Here is a 12,490-nt window from a genome sequence, read left to right on the forward strand (position 1 = left end):
TCACTAGCCATTGATGACATTCTCTGGGAAAGTGGCATTCCTTTTCTGTGAGGCACGTCCTATCCAGAAAAACTGCTTTAATGAGAATTGCTTCATTAGTGGTTGTGTAATCTCTATCCTGAACTTGATTATTAATGATTTTATCTTACTGCTTTACATACTTGCTGGCTTGAAGGTCTTTAAATGTTTACAAGCTTTTAATGTGCCAGCAGTCCAGAATGCATGTGTTTCATATTACATAATGAAAGTGCTTATCATTCATCGGTCGTTTTTGACTGTGATAAATTTGGGTCCACTAAGCAGTTTGCAAATTTCTGTTTATCTCAACATAACTGTAGCTGTGATATACCTGCATTTTTAAGCTGCCAGTAATGACAATGCTTCATCAAATCAGAAGCATGGAATTTTTGGACCTTAGGTTAAATTTCTTTGATCACCAAGTTAAGCATTACACATGATTTTTTCGTTGTAAATATTTTTTTTTCTGGCTTTTGTAGATCAGCAGATTGTTAAGGAGCTAGTGATAGGATTTGCTAGACTCTGTAATTGTATCCTAGACATTCAGATAAGATTTTTACTAACATTGCCATGATCTGATGTAGAACTGGTACATCACACAATCATCAGGGTTGGAAGAGACCTTCAAGACCATCCAGTCCAACTGTCAACAGAGCATCACCATTATCACCCCAAGTGCCATATCCAGGCACCTCTGATATGAAGCTTGTGGAAAATTAATTAGTTTTACAGACTGATTAACCTATGAAAGAGTTTTTGGTCTTCTAGTATATCTGAGATATGAAATACATGTGAAAAGAAATCTCAGCTGAGTAAAGCAGAAAAAAAAAATAAGTCTTCAGTGAGGAAATAGACAACTTTGGAAGATTAGGGATAGCAGAAAGAAATGTGAATGACAATATGCATGTCTTGCATAAGTGAAAACAAAAGCTGGTAGAAATAAAGCTAGTATGCTTCCTGAATACTTGCAAGCTCAATGAACAGTTGACAGTAAAAATTATAATAGTTTTAGTTGAGTAGGGAGAAGGAAGACAGGATCATAACAGAAAGCAGAGGCCAGAGAAATATTAAGAACAGTCAGTTAGGGTCTGAAATGGAACTTCTGTAAGAATGACAGTGGGTTTTCTACTATTTTTTGTGTTTAACAGTTTCGCTCTTTCACAGCACAGGGTTTGAATTAATACTCCATTTGCTTTGAAACACTATTCCAGAGAATTACAACTACAGCATTAAAAATGCAAATGGATGTTGCTGAAGGACACAAAATTATTCACGTGAACACTTCTCAGTGTTAGAACAGGAAAAAGAAGAACTTTGTTCTATGACTCCAGTGTTTATAGATTCTTGACAATGACCAGGGATTGCATAATTAAGTTACCACTTTCCCAAGCACACTGGTCATGTGAAATGTCCATCAAAAGACGTTTCTTAGAAGAAATGTGATAAACAACTTATATTTATAGAACTTTCATGGGAAAGTAACTAAAACTAAGAAAACATTATCAGAAGGCTTTAGGTTTCAGGGCAACAAAGGGACTCTATGTGGAATGCACACTACACCTAATTATCTAAAACATAAGGATAAATAAAGCTTGCAAAAGGAATAGTATAGCCTAGTATCTAGAGTTGTCTTAAAAACTTCTTGACCCATACAAGTACAATTCATGCAAAAGAAGAAATTAAATAATTTAGATTTTTGCTCTCTATCTCTCCATTTCTCCCTTTTATTGCTTTATGCTTGCCTTGCTATGCAACCCAAGACATACTTCAACTCTGAAAATGAGCTTAGAAACTGAGACTAGTCTTTCAACTACATGAAAATAGTTCCAGAGTCCAACTGGTGACAAGACACCAGCCAGACAGGGTCAGCATCACAGAGGATGAAGAGAACAACTGTAACCTTCTCATCAGCATAATTGCAATGCTGCGGTGTCTTATTATAGGATTAACTTTCAAAAAGTGTAAAATATGGTTCACCATTCCAAGTCAGAATAAATTTCTAAATGGCATGCTAAAAGGTTATGGCCACTACACCTTAGCCCAGACTGTTACAAAGTGAGTGGACAAGTGAACTCTCAACAGATCAACAGAATTCTGTAAGAATTTTTCCTAAGCATTATCATTCATCTTATGTCTCTATCATACGTATTTTACTGATTATGACTGGTTTTGGATTAAAACTAAAAGGTTCTCCAAACTGTTTTCTCTTTTATGTAACATAAATATCTCCAAATACCCCTTCCTAAACCAAGCTGTAATTACAATTAACTAACTCCTTATACAGATGTGACATCTCTATTATTTAGTAATTACATCATTTATTCTTCCATTATTTGTCCTGAATTTCCTGCAGTTTATGACCTTGCAAAACATGCAGTTTTTTCTGCCTGTTAAATTCCACATTACAATTCATGGCATCATAAACCATGGCTGAACCACACCTGCATACTTTGAACAGTCTAAGGGATCCTCCCTGAAAACGAATGATCAACAACAAAGTCTTCTTCAATGATGAGGATACGTTAAAGAAAACAAATGCTATAAAGATGAATGGAAAAAACTAACCATATTTAAAAGTTTCTGTTGTGTAATTCAGACACAGAGTATAATAAATTACAGGGTTCAACAAAACAAGAAGTTATAATTACTGAAAAACTACACTCTTGGGAGATGCTGTTCTACATGTTGATGTTACACACAGGATTGAAATACCTACTTTTATCTTACTAAAAAGTCTGGAAGTAGTAGCTCACTACAACAGAAGTGAAGGGGACAATAGAAACAAATCATCTAAGTGTCAAAGACTCTCATGAGGAAAGCAATGGTACTTCCCCTGTTTCAAGAGGAATAAGCTAGAGATATTAAATAAAAATGCTACAGTTAGTTGTCTTCCTCTTGCACAAACAAATCCAAACAATACATAGAACTGGACAACAACAAAGAAGAGAATAGAGTATTTCAGTTAGAAGTGATCCAGAAAATGTTTAAAGAAGTTGTATTTTTCTAGTTTTTTAAATTTCAACAATATCATGATGAAAGAAAAATATCATTAAACATTAAAACTGTGAATCACATGTGAAATTCAGGGGAAAAGTTAATTATTTCATTTTCTATTGTAATAAGTAACTTTATGGGAAAGAAACTACACTGCAGCAGTAAGAAATCAATTACTATTTTTTATTTATCATTTGAAACACTGAACACTGTGTTTGCAAAAGAGCTTCCAAAATCACTGTATGTTTTCAGAAAATCTTTTAAAAGCATGTACATATGTGCTTGCAAACCCATATACAATTTATACCTGATTTTTGTTCATTTATTTGAATTTTAGTTATATTTGACATTCTATATCTGGTTCTTCTCTTACCATGGAACCCAAACTGTTAAAAACACTCATTAAAAAGGATTGTTGAACAGAGGTTCCCTAGGCAGCTAATTACAAGCAGCAGCTGTGTAGCTCCATAAACAGAATTACATGCATCTTATGTTCCATGCCTCATATTATGCAGTGTACTATTAAATTTTATTTACATAACCTATACACAAATATGGGACTAATTTGACTCTCTATTAGCTGTAAAATCTGTCAGATACACTTATTTCTTGTTTCAAAATTAGAACCATTTTCCTGTGCTTTACCTGGCCCAATTAATCAACACCACACATTATTCTATTAAAAATTCAAACCAAAGCACAGAATTTAATTGATTTAAAGTAAGTTTAGTAGTGCTTGCCTTTTATAGCTTTGCTCCTTTTCTTATTCCAAATACAATGATAATGAGTTATATGCTCACAGAAAACAAAAATGTACACATAAATCTTGGAAAGACATATTTCTCAAAGTGGAGGACCAGGGCTATTCTGTTCCAGTAAGATTCTTCTGATTTGTGCAGCATGTATTGATCATGTCTCTGCAGCAGGTATAAGCTTTAATGAAAGAAATTTATGCTGCTATCCAGCATTTTAGTAAACTGACCAAAAGACAGATTAAATCGACTTCACTTACGCATCTTATTAATTACCATGCAAGAGAATTCTTGCCACAGATAATGTAAAAAATCTAATTTTTAAAATGGAAAGGAAAGAAAAAAATATTAAACTGTTATGAACAGCAAGAATTCTACTCAAGGCTATATTTTCCTAAATTTAAAATCCTCCATTGTTCAACACAATTACAAAGAAAGAAGAAATTCTACTAGTAACTTATTAGTGTTTGTATTAGAAAATGTCTAATACCAGTAGGCCCTAATACCCACTATTTTAACTGCAGCTCAAACAGCTGTTTTGAATAGTGCAGCCTGAGCAGCTGTATCAGTTATTGCCAAAGAGATGCAACAGTATAGCAAGAGGAATAAAACCAGCTTTACTATCAATAACTACCACTGAAAAGAACAAAGAGTCACCTCTTCATGGACAATGAATAAGGGTCTACCCGAGTATTTGCCCACATTAAGGATACTTCAAATTCGGTAACCTTTCCAGAACAGGCAGGAAGAAAAGAGTGCATTCTGACTATTGTTAATGATTCATTCTGACATATGCTGTTCCTCTCCTGCTAAAAAATTTTGTAATTGATATGATTTCTTTGGCAGTACTCATTCTGCATAAAAAGATAAACAGACTGACAACTAGCTGATCCTAAGGTGAAAAAAACAGCTTCTGAAACTCAAGGGCAAAACAAGATGTGCTAGACTTTGAATATAAACAGTATACAATGAGTTACAACTTACAGCTTATGTTCAGAATTATGCACAACCTACATATGAACATGGGCATAATGACACAAATTTGAAGGTACATGATCAATGGTTTTCTAAGGTATTTAGCAAATATAATCTTTCCAGTCATAAGTTTTTTTTAGAGCTGGTGTATTCACCAGCTGCTTTTGTGTATGCTTGACAGCCCAAACATGATTTTCTTAGGTTTTAATTTCAAATCTCATTCATACAACATTTCTCTGGGATGAAGAAGAACATCCATCATCCCTCGGGGGAAGGAATTTCAAAACTGTAATCTGCAAAGACTGGTGTCAGACATCTGTCCAGATGGCAGGGACCAGAGCTTACAAAGTACCTGCAGGAAAGGTACTGAAGCTGTTTTGGTCCTACCACACTCCACGTGACTCAAATGGACAAAAGGGATAAATTTTTGCCATTGAACCTAAAGAAGCATTCTAACAGTTTCTACCATCACTCTGGAGAATGAAAAGAGAATGGTTAATGTTGTTACTTTAGAAATCTAACACAAAACATAATTCAGAATGTGTGTAAATTACTTTCAAAAAAAATTGCATATATAATCCTTGGCAGGACAGAAGGGTTGGGGCAGTAGATGAAAAGGAGAAGAAAGACACATCATCAGATGTGAAGACTCAAGGAATATATGTGTAAAAATAATTCTGATTGCAGGAGATAATAAGAATCAACAGAGCCAAAAGAGCTGGAAACAGGAATGAGTAAGACAGCTGGAGAAAATCAGAGGCAGAGTAGCACACTGTTTTAGTGTGTTTTTACTACTGATTAAATCAGAGAATTTTCTAAACTGTTTCATGATTTGAAGTGATCCATCAGTAACAGAAAGGCAGTCAATACCTCCCCACACAAGTTGCTAAATTTCTGTAACTTGTTTAAAATGCTTATCTGTGCCACACTGCAAAACACAAGCAATTGGATGGCTTCTTTTTCATCTTTCACTAGGGACTGTGACATTCTATATTAAATTAAACTTTTTTATAGAATTTTACTTATTTTAAGGCAGGCTGTTTATTCCTGTTTAATTCTTCTAGTCAGAGAAACTGCTTATGAATAATTCAAAGTTTTGTTAAAATTGTATTTCTATAGCCATTAAGCAGAAGCACAATACTATCCCTGTCATTATCAGCAACTCCTACACTCAAGAAGAAAAAAAACCTCTATTGGATCAAAAAGAAAATAAAACATCTATTGGAATCAGCCTGAGAGCAAAATTATACTGGCATAAGAGGAGAGAAAAGAGCAACTTGAAAGATAAATCATTATTGTAGAAAAGAAGTTATATTCTGTGTACTAGCATTATCGTGCCATGATGTATAATTTATTTTTTATTAAAAGAAGCAAATGGGCATTTTAGTCTAGAACCTCTCCTTTGTCTAGCTACATCAAAATAAATCACTTTAACTATTTACATCATCAGTTTTACCCTAATTAGCTAAGTACTGTGAATTAAAGAACCATGTTGAAAACCTGATGTTTTACCAGGAATGCTTCCAATGTAGAGGATGCTTGACCAATGTTCCCCTTCAACATAACAAGAAAGAACTATCCAAGTCTTTTAAGTGCTGGCATTTGTTCTTAGAATGCTAGCCAAATTCCAGATCACTTGGTTACATTATGCTTACTTGAATTCCTTCTCTATGCCAAAAACAGACACACTATTCTTATTTTTATACTCTAAATACATAACTGAATTGTTAGTACACAAAAGCCATACTATTTCTGAAAGAAAAAGCAGTTGCATTTCAGTAATCTCCAAGTGGATTCTAGTTACATTATACACATTCTTTAATAATGCTAGACAAAAACCACAGTAAAAGGACAAATGTGCACAGTTAATAAGCATTTATTGAATAACAAAGATAAAATAATAGCAGATGAGGCTTTGAGTGTACTCTAAGTACTACTCAAAATACTTCAGACTATTGTTTATGAAGTAATCCATCCATAAAGTTATATACTTACAATTTGTAGCTGCCTAGAAAAATCTGATTTATTAACTGGATTTTTATCTTGCAGAAACACTATGCCAGAAAATGAATTAAATTGTGCATGACAAAAATGAACCATCTGAACTTTACTTACTACTTTTCTGCCTTCTTTTTTCTTAAAAAAAAGCCAACTGGAGAGAGCTTCCAGCACACAACTATTTTATACATAAAAGAATGTCTACAAGAAAAATGTTCGCATAATTTTAATTCTGACTGTACTGTGACACGGACATGAGTAGATATGTTTAATTACTGGGGTTGACTAAAACCATCTTCTGACAGTATGTTTTACATACAATTTCCTAAGGCAGAGATATAGTGACTCAGAATTTCAAGACTGTTACTTAAGCCATAGAACTAAAGCAATTTGTGTTGCCTTGATCCTCTTTGTTCCATTCCTAATGGAACTCTCTTCTTGGCTAGCTACCTGTACCAGGCACATTCCTCAATGAATCTTCATTCAATTCCAGTCTGTAATCATCAACTTCTTTTTATCCCTTGCCTACTGCTTTCCCAACAAAATACCTATTATCCCACTAAGGAATCACATAATCCTCAAGCCAAAACGCCGAACATTCTGATAGAAAAAAATAAAGGAAAGAAAGTGGTGATAAACCCAAAAATAAACAGTTAAGAAGAAGGAGATGCTTAGAAATGGGTGATGTAATTCAGTGAAACCACAGCAACATCCCCAAAATAAAAACATCCTTAATTCCTCACTTCTTTGTTTCACACACTTGTTTAAAGCTGTATCGACATGCCAGTCTCTATTTCTCCTGTAATTTACTATGTCCTTAAGACATGTATGTACTCATTATTCATAGAGGTTCTAATGAGCTTACTACTTCCTTTCATTTTGCTTATGTGAATTTTTAATCTTTTAATTTTTAAGGCAGTTTGGTTCTTTCTTTCCATCATTTACACTCATCTTTTATTGTTCTGATGCTGTATTTTACTGTTTTGGTACTTGAAATGGCTAGGAAGCACTGCCTACCTTAAAGCTGCAAAATACCTCCAAAAACTTTCAATCAGTCAGTAGTGGCATTTTAAAAAACAACCAAAGTAACAAACAAGAACCAAATCAAACTCCCATCTGCCTTAGTAAGTCTCTTAAGTAGTCTCACAAATTAAGCCAACTGGCATCAATACTTGAAATGTTATTCCATATCATATTCCTCTCTCTGTCATAGTAGATTGTAATTCCTGGCAATCACATTACATTGGAGATAACGAATTCTTTCTTGAAGATGAAAAATCCTTCAGTTCTTGACCTAAATGTGCAATTGCTATAACTGAACTAAAAGAAACCGTATTGTCTTAGATAACAGCCAGCAACTTACGGATTTCGCTTAAGAAGATTAAATTATTTTCTTCTTTACTTGGTTATCAGTACAAAAAGAATCACAACAGTCAGCCACAGAACTCCACTAGTTCCTCACGCTGGAAGTACTTAGACCTGTCTCTTAAAAGCGCCAGAACTTCTCTGCATGTCTCTTGCCTTAATCTTGCCCAGTAATTTACTGACATTTATTCAAACTGAACCTACACACTAATAATTCATTTTGCAGTACAGAAAACAATGCACCCAATCACAATATTTTCCTGCACACAGCACACCTGCAACTTTCCAAACCTCATTATATATTTGTGTCAGTACTGAACAGACTTTTTAATCATAAAGAGATTATTTAACCAGTACATGCAGATCTTGCATATGTACTGTATGTAGCCTTATTAGTATTGCCAAGTGTTAGTTCTGCAGCTACTTGAAGTGGAGGACTTTGGTACAGCAGACTCACCCTAGTGCTCTTCATGCAGATAATAAAAAGATGAGAATATACCATAGGAACCACATTTCTGCAGAGACACAACCTCCCAACCAAGACTGAGAGAAAATAAAGATAGGCAGCAAATGTTAATATAGAATGCACCTATTATACAATTATTGGAAGCAAGATAGCACTTGAAGCATCAGTTCAACCTGAAAGTCACATGCCTAAAGTTCCTGTTTAAAAATAACAGAACAGCTAGAGAGCTGGAAAATAACCAAACCAAGAGCAGAGGATGCAATCTCAAAATACACAAAACAAGGGAATTTTTTGCATAATGAAGGGTAATCTAATTTTTTCTCACAAAGCCAGGTTGAGTTATGGAACTCCTTACCACAAACCACTGTCAATATTAAACATTACAGCAATTCAGAACTGTCTGCATGCAGTCATGTAAGGAAAAGTTAATTTTACTAGCTTATGTCAATGCATAAAGTCCTTCACCATATTCTGTGGCGGCAGGGGGGATGTTCTGTATGGCAATGGAGCACATGCTAACAGGACAAGCTTCCACCTACTGTTCTAGGGGCCAGTAGGGAACATGGAGCTCAGAAAAGCACCAAGCAACCACCTGTGGAAACATGTGGTAAGCACAAACCTCAAGATGACTTTTTATTTAGAGCTTAATCCTTTTCTGTCCTCAGTACAGACATGAGGACCCAAAAGAGAGTGTATGTGAAGAACAAATAAATTCAAAACTAAATTTTAAAGAGGACATGATCATTTGATCATTGTAAGAAGGGATAAATGCCCTGATATTAGCTCAGGTGGTTAGAGAATAGTGCTAATAATGCCAAGGTTGCAGATCCAAACCCAGTATTTCTATTTTCTGAAGAGCTGGACTTGATGATCCTTATGGATCCAGCTTTCAACACAGACTATTCTGTAATTCTGTGAGTCAAATAACATGAAGTAAAATGAATAATAAACTGAGAGGGAAGAGTGAAAAGAAGCCCTAGGATAAGTGGAGGCTATTTAGCCTCTTTGTAACTTCCCAGGAAAGAGAAAACGAGCAAATAATATAAACCATAACATTACAAGTAAAAAAAAAAAAAAAAAAAGTGTATGTGTATATATATATATATATATGTATACACAACAATCTTGTTGATACAGGAAAAAGCAAATTATGGTGCACAAAAGGAAACTCCTGAACCCAGGCACTCTTTAATTACTCTGGATCAGCTTACTGCTATTACTGTTGGCACAGCTTCACTCTAAATGCAATTTAATTCGAGAATTCAGGTACTGCTTCATTTGACTTTTCTTAATCCTAGTTGTATTAAATTGCAGTAATTCCTTCTAATTAATTCCCCTTTCAATTTATTATCTTGAACATTTAGAAGTATTTTCATTGTCCTTTCGTAATAAGTGTTAGCGATACTCACCTTTAAAACTGGATTTTGCCATTTTATTCTTTATGCATACCACTGTTGTGTCCATGTTATGCAAAACTAATGTCCAAAAAAAGCTATAGGCTTGGTTACATCATTTTTTGTTCTTCATATGTGCAGTTTCTTTCAGATTGATAAAAGGAATGAAATGTAACAGATGATCCCTGACACTTCAATTTCTGCTCAACAGGTTGCGGCTTGATGTCCTCTATTGCTTTGACTATTATAAATTCACCCTCTCCTCTTTCAAAGCAAGTCCACAACAAGACACATTAACTTTAAAATAAAGACAGAGTCTTAGGTGAAAAATTAATATGCACTCCACAACCCCATATTACTGACTAAAATATATATAATTCAAAATATGTGTCATTCGAAGTACCGAGTCCTGCAAAAAATCAGTTTGCAATGCCCAGAGGCATTCCTAGCAGAGATGTTAAAAATTGAAAGCACAGGAAGTGAACAGTTTTATTCTTTAAAAACACTGGTGTTTTTAGCAAGGGTAGAAAGAGGGAAACACTTACTTTATTTGTTTTCTGCAATTATTGTCCTTTAAATGGTCTCTGGACTTTGATTTCACAGTGCAGAACACAGCCATCTTTCCAAGTTCTTAAATTCAGGGAAAGAATTAAGTAAAATTTGATTAATATATTATCCAATCACTTCTCAGAATAAAGAAAGCTACATTAATTTGTTAAAACTGATTTAGATGAAACAGCAAGCCACTACTGAATTTAAACATTAAATTCCACATCTTTCTCATAGTTCTAGCTTATGTGAGCAAGATTTTATTATGTCATCTCAGCAGACAGAAAAATTCATGTTAATTTTAAAGAAAATCAGGTGCTCAGAAATTCACTGACTATGATGATGAACTTGAAGGAATACATTCCATGAAAAAAATAAAGACACCGGAAGTACCAGCCTTTCAAAGTCAGAGGTGATATGGAAAGTTCTATACTTAATATAAATCAATTCTGGTTTACACATTTTAAATTAACATAAGCTTTTGTTAATGACTACTTGCAGCAACCCCTAAATGTATATCAACATAAATACATATACATTGATTTCTGGTGCCATGGGAAAAATTCCATGATGAAGCTAACATATGTTTGCTCTTTCTTGCCTGACAGACCAGAAAAACACTCTGATGATAGATTCGCCCACTACAATCATAAAAATATCGAAAATGGAACTTCTTTCTTCCCCTCAAGTGTGTGTATTTTTATGAGTTAAGATATATTCAAAACTTCAAATCCTTAGAAGAATAGAAACAGTAATTTAAACATCTGCCCTAAAAGTACTTCCTCTCTCTTGAAGTTTCCTGTTACTTCACTCACTCATGTACCACTGACTCTACACTAACCTTTTCAAGATTTATAAATGCGTGGCCAGTTATATATTTGTATTCTTATTCTCAGGATTTAATTTTATTTAAAGCACACCCTCCGTCAAAGCACACAGATATAATCTGAGGAACTCTGTTCTCAGGGAATAGAATCTCTAACATTCCAAGTTAACTACCACTTTCGAAAATTATCATTAGCTTGTTGTCTGTCTGTCATTAACCACCAGATCATTTTGTTCCTGCCTTTTGTAGCAAAAATAAAAAAAAAAAAAAAAAAAAAAGGCCAATTTAAATACGTGTGCATTTTCCACATGTAGCTCTCTTCCCTATCCTGTAGCGTTTTATAACACACGTTTCAAATAAGAGAAGTCGAACCACGCATGGTTGTTTCGGCGTGATTCTAAAACAAAGATGACTTAATGCAAACAAAAGCTGAGCAAACACTGTCTTTGCCCGAAGCGGGCTCGGCTCCCGCACGAGCAGCTGTCTGGCACAGGGACACTGCCGAGCCTCACACCAGCGGCGCCGCTGGAAAACTCCGCTCGGCATGTGCAGCGCGCGTTCCGGGCTGCCAGAGCTCTTCTCGGCACTGCTCCGCTCTCCCTCCGCCTTCCACAGGGCGCCAACTCAGTAATACTGTGTGCTCCTATGAGAACGCATTTGGGAAAATCACCCTGGATTAATTCTCTTTCTCCCGCCAGACTGCGCTTTGCAGAATCACAACAATCAATCACGTTGGAAAAGATCCTTGAGGTGATCGAGTCCAACCAGTGAGCCAGCACTGCCGTGGTCAACCAGACCATGGCACGGAGTGCCACATCCAGTCTTTTCTTAACACCTCCAGGGACGATGACTCCACCACCTCCGTGGGCAGCCCATCCCAGCGTCTAATCACCCTTCCTGCGATCAAATTCCTCCTGATTCCCAGCCTTTCGGTCTCCGCCCTGCACCACCCCCACCAGTTCATGAGCAAACACGGACCGCGCCGGGGTCGGGGCGGAATGGGAAAGTAGTCAAACAAATACACGTGGAACGCGCAGCCGGGGCAGGCTGCACTGCGGGGTGGCAGCTCCACGCCGGCAGCCCCGTAGGGCTCCGAGGCAGCGGGCAGAGCGGGCACCGACCCCCGGCACTCGCCCACGTCCCCCCTGCTCCG

At 35.9% G+C, this 12,490-nt stretch overlaps 1 protein-coding gene across 7 annotated transcripts in view; it reads right to left on the bottom strand.

The window, feature by feature from the left end:
- PRLR (prolactin receptor) overlaps window positions 1-12,205 on the bottom strand; it is a 154,392-nt gene extending 142,187 nt beyond the window's left edge. For all 7 annotated transcript variants that reach the window (XM_015653093.3, XM_015653099.3, XM_015653097.3 and 4 more), the window contains exon 1: window positions 10,508-12,205. The gene's annotated coding sequence lies outside the window, so the exon portion shown is untranslated. The remainder of the gene's footprint in view (window positions 1-10,507) is intronic.
- Window positions 12,206-12,490: the final 285 nt, after the last annotated feature.

This window comes from Parus major, chromosome Z, assembly GCF_001522545.3.
Source record: "Parus major isolate Abel chromosome Z, Parus_major1.1, whole genome shotgun sequence".
In the NCBI taxonomy this organism is placed as follows: Eukaryota; Metazoa; Chordata; class Aves; order Passeriformes; family Paridae; genus Parus; species Parus major.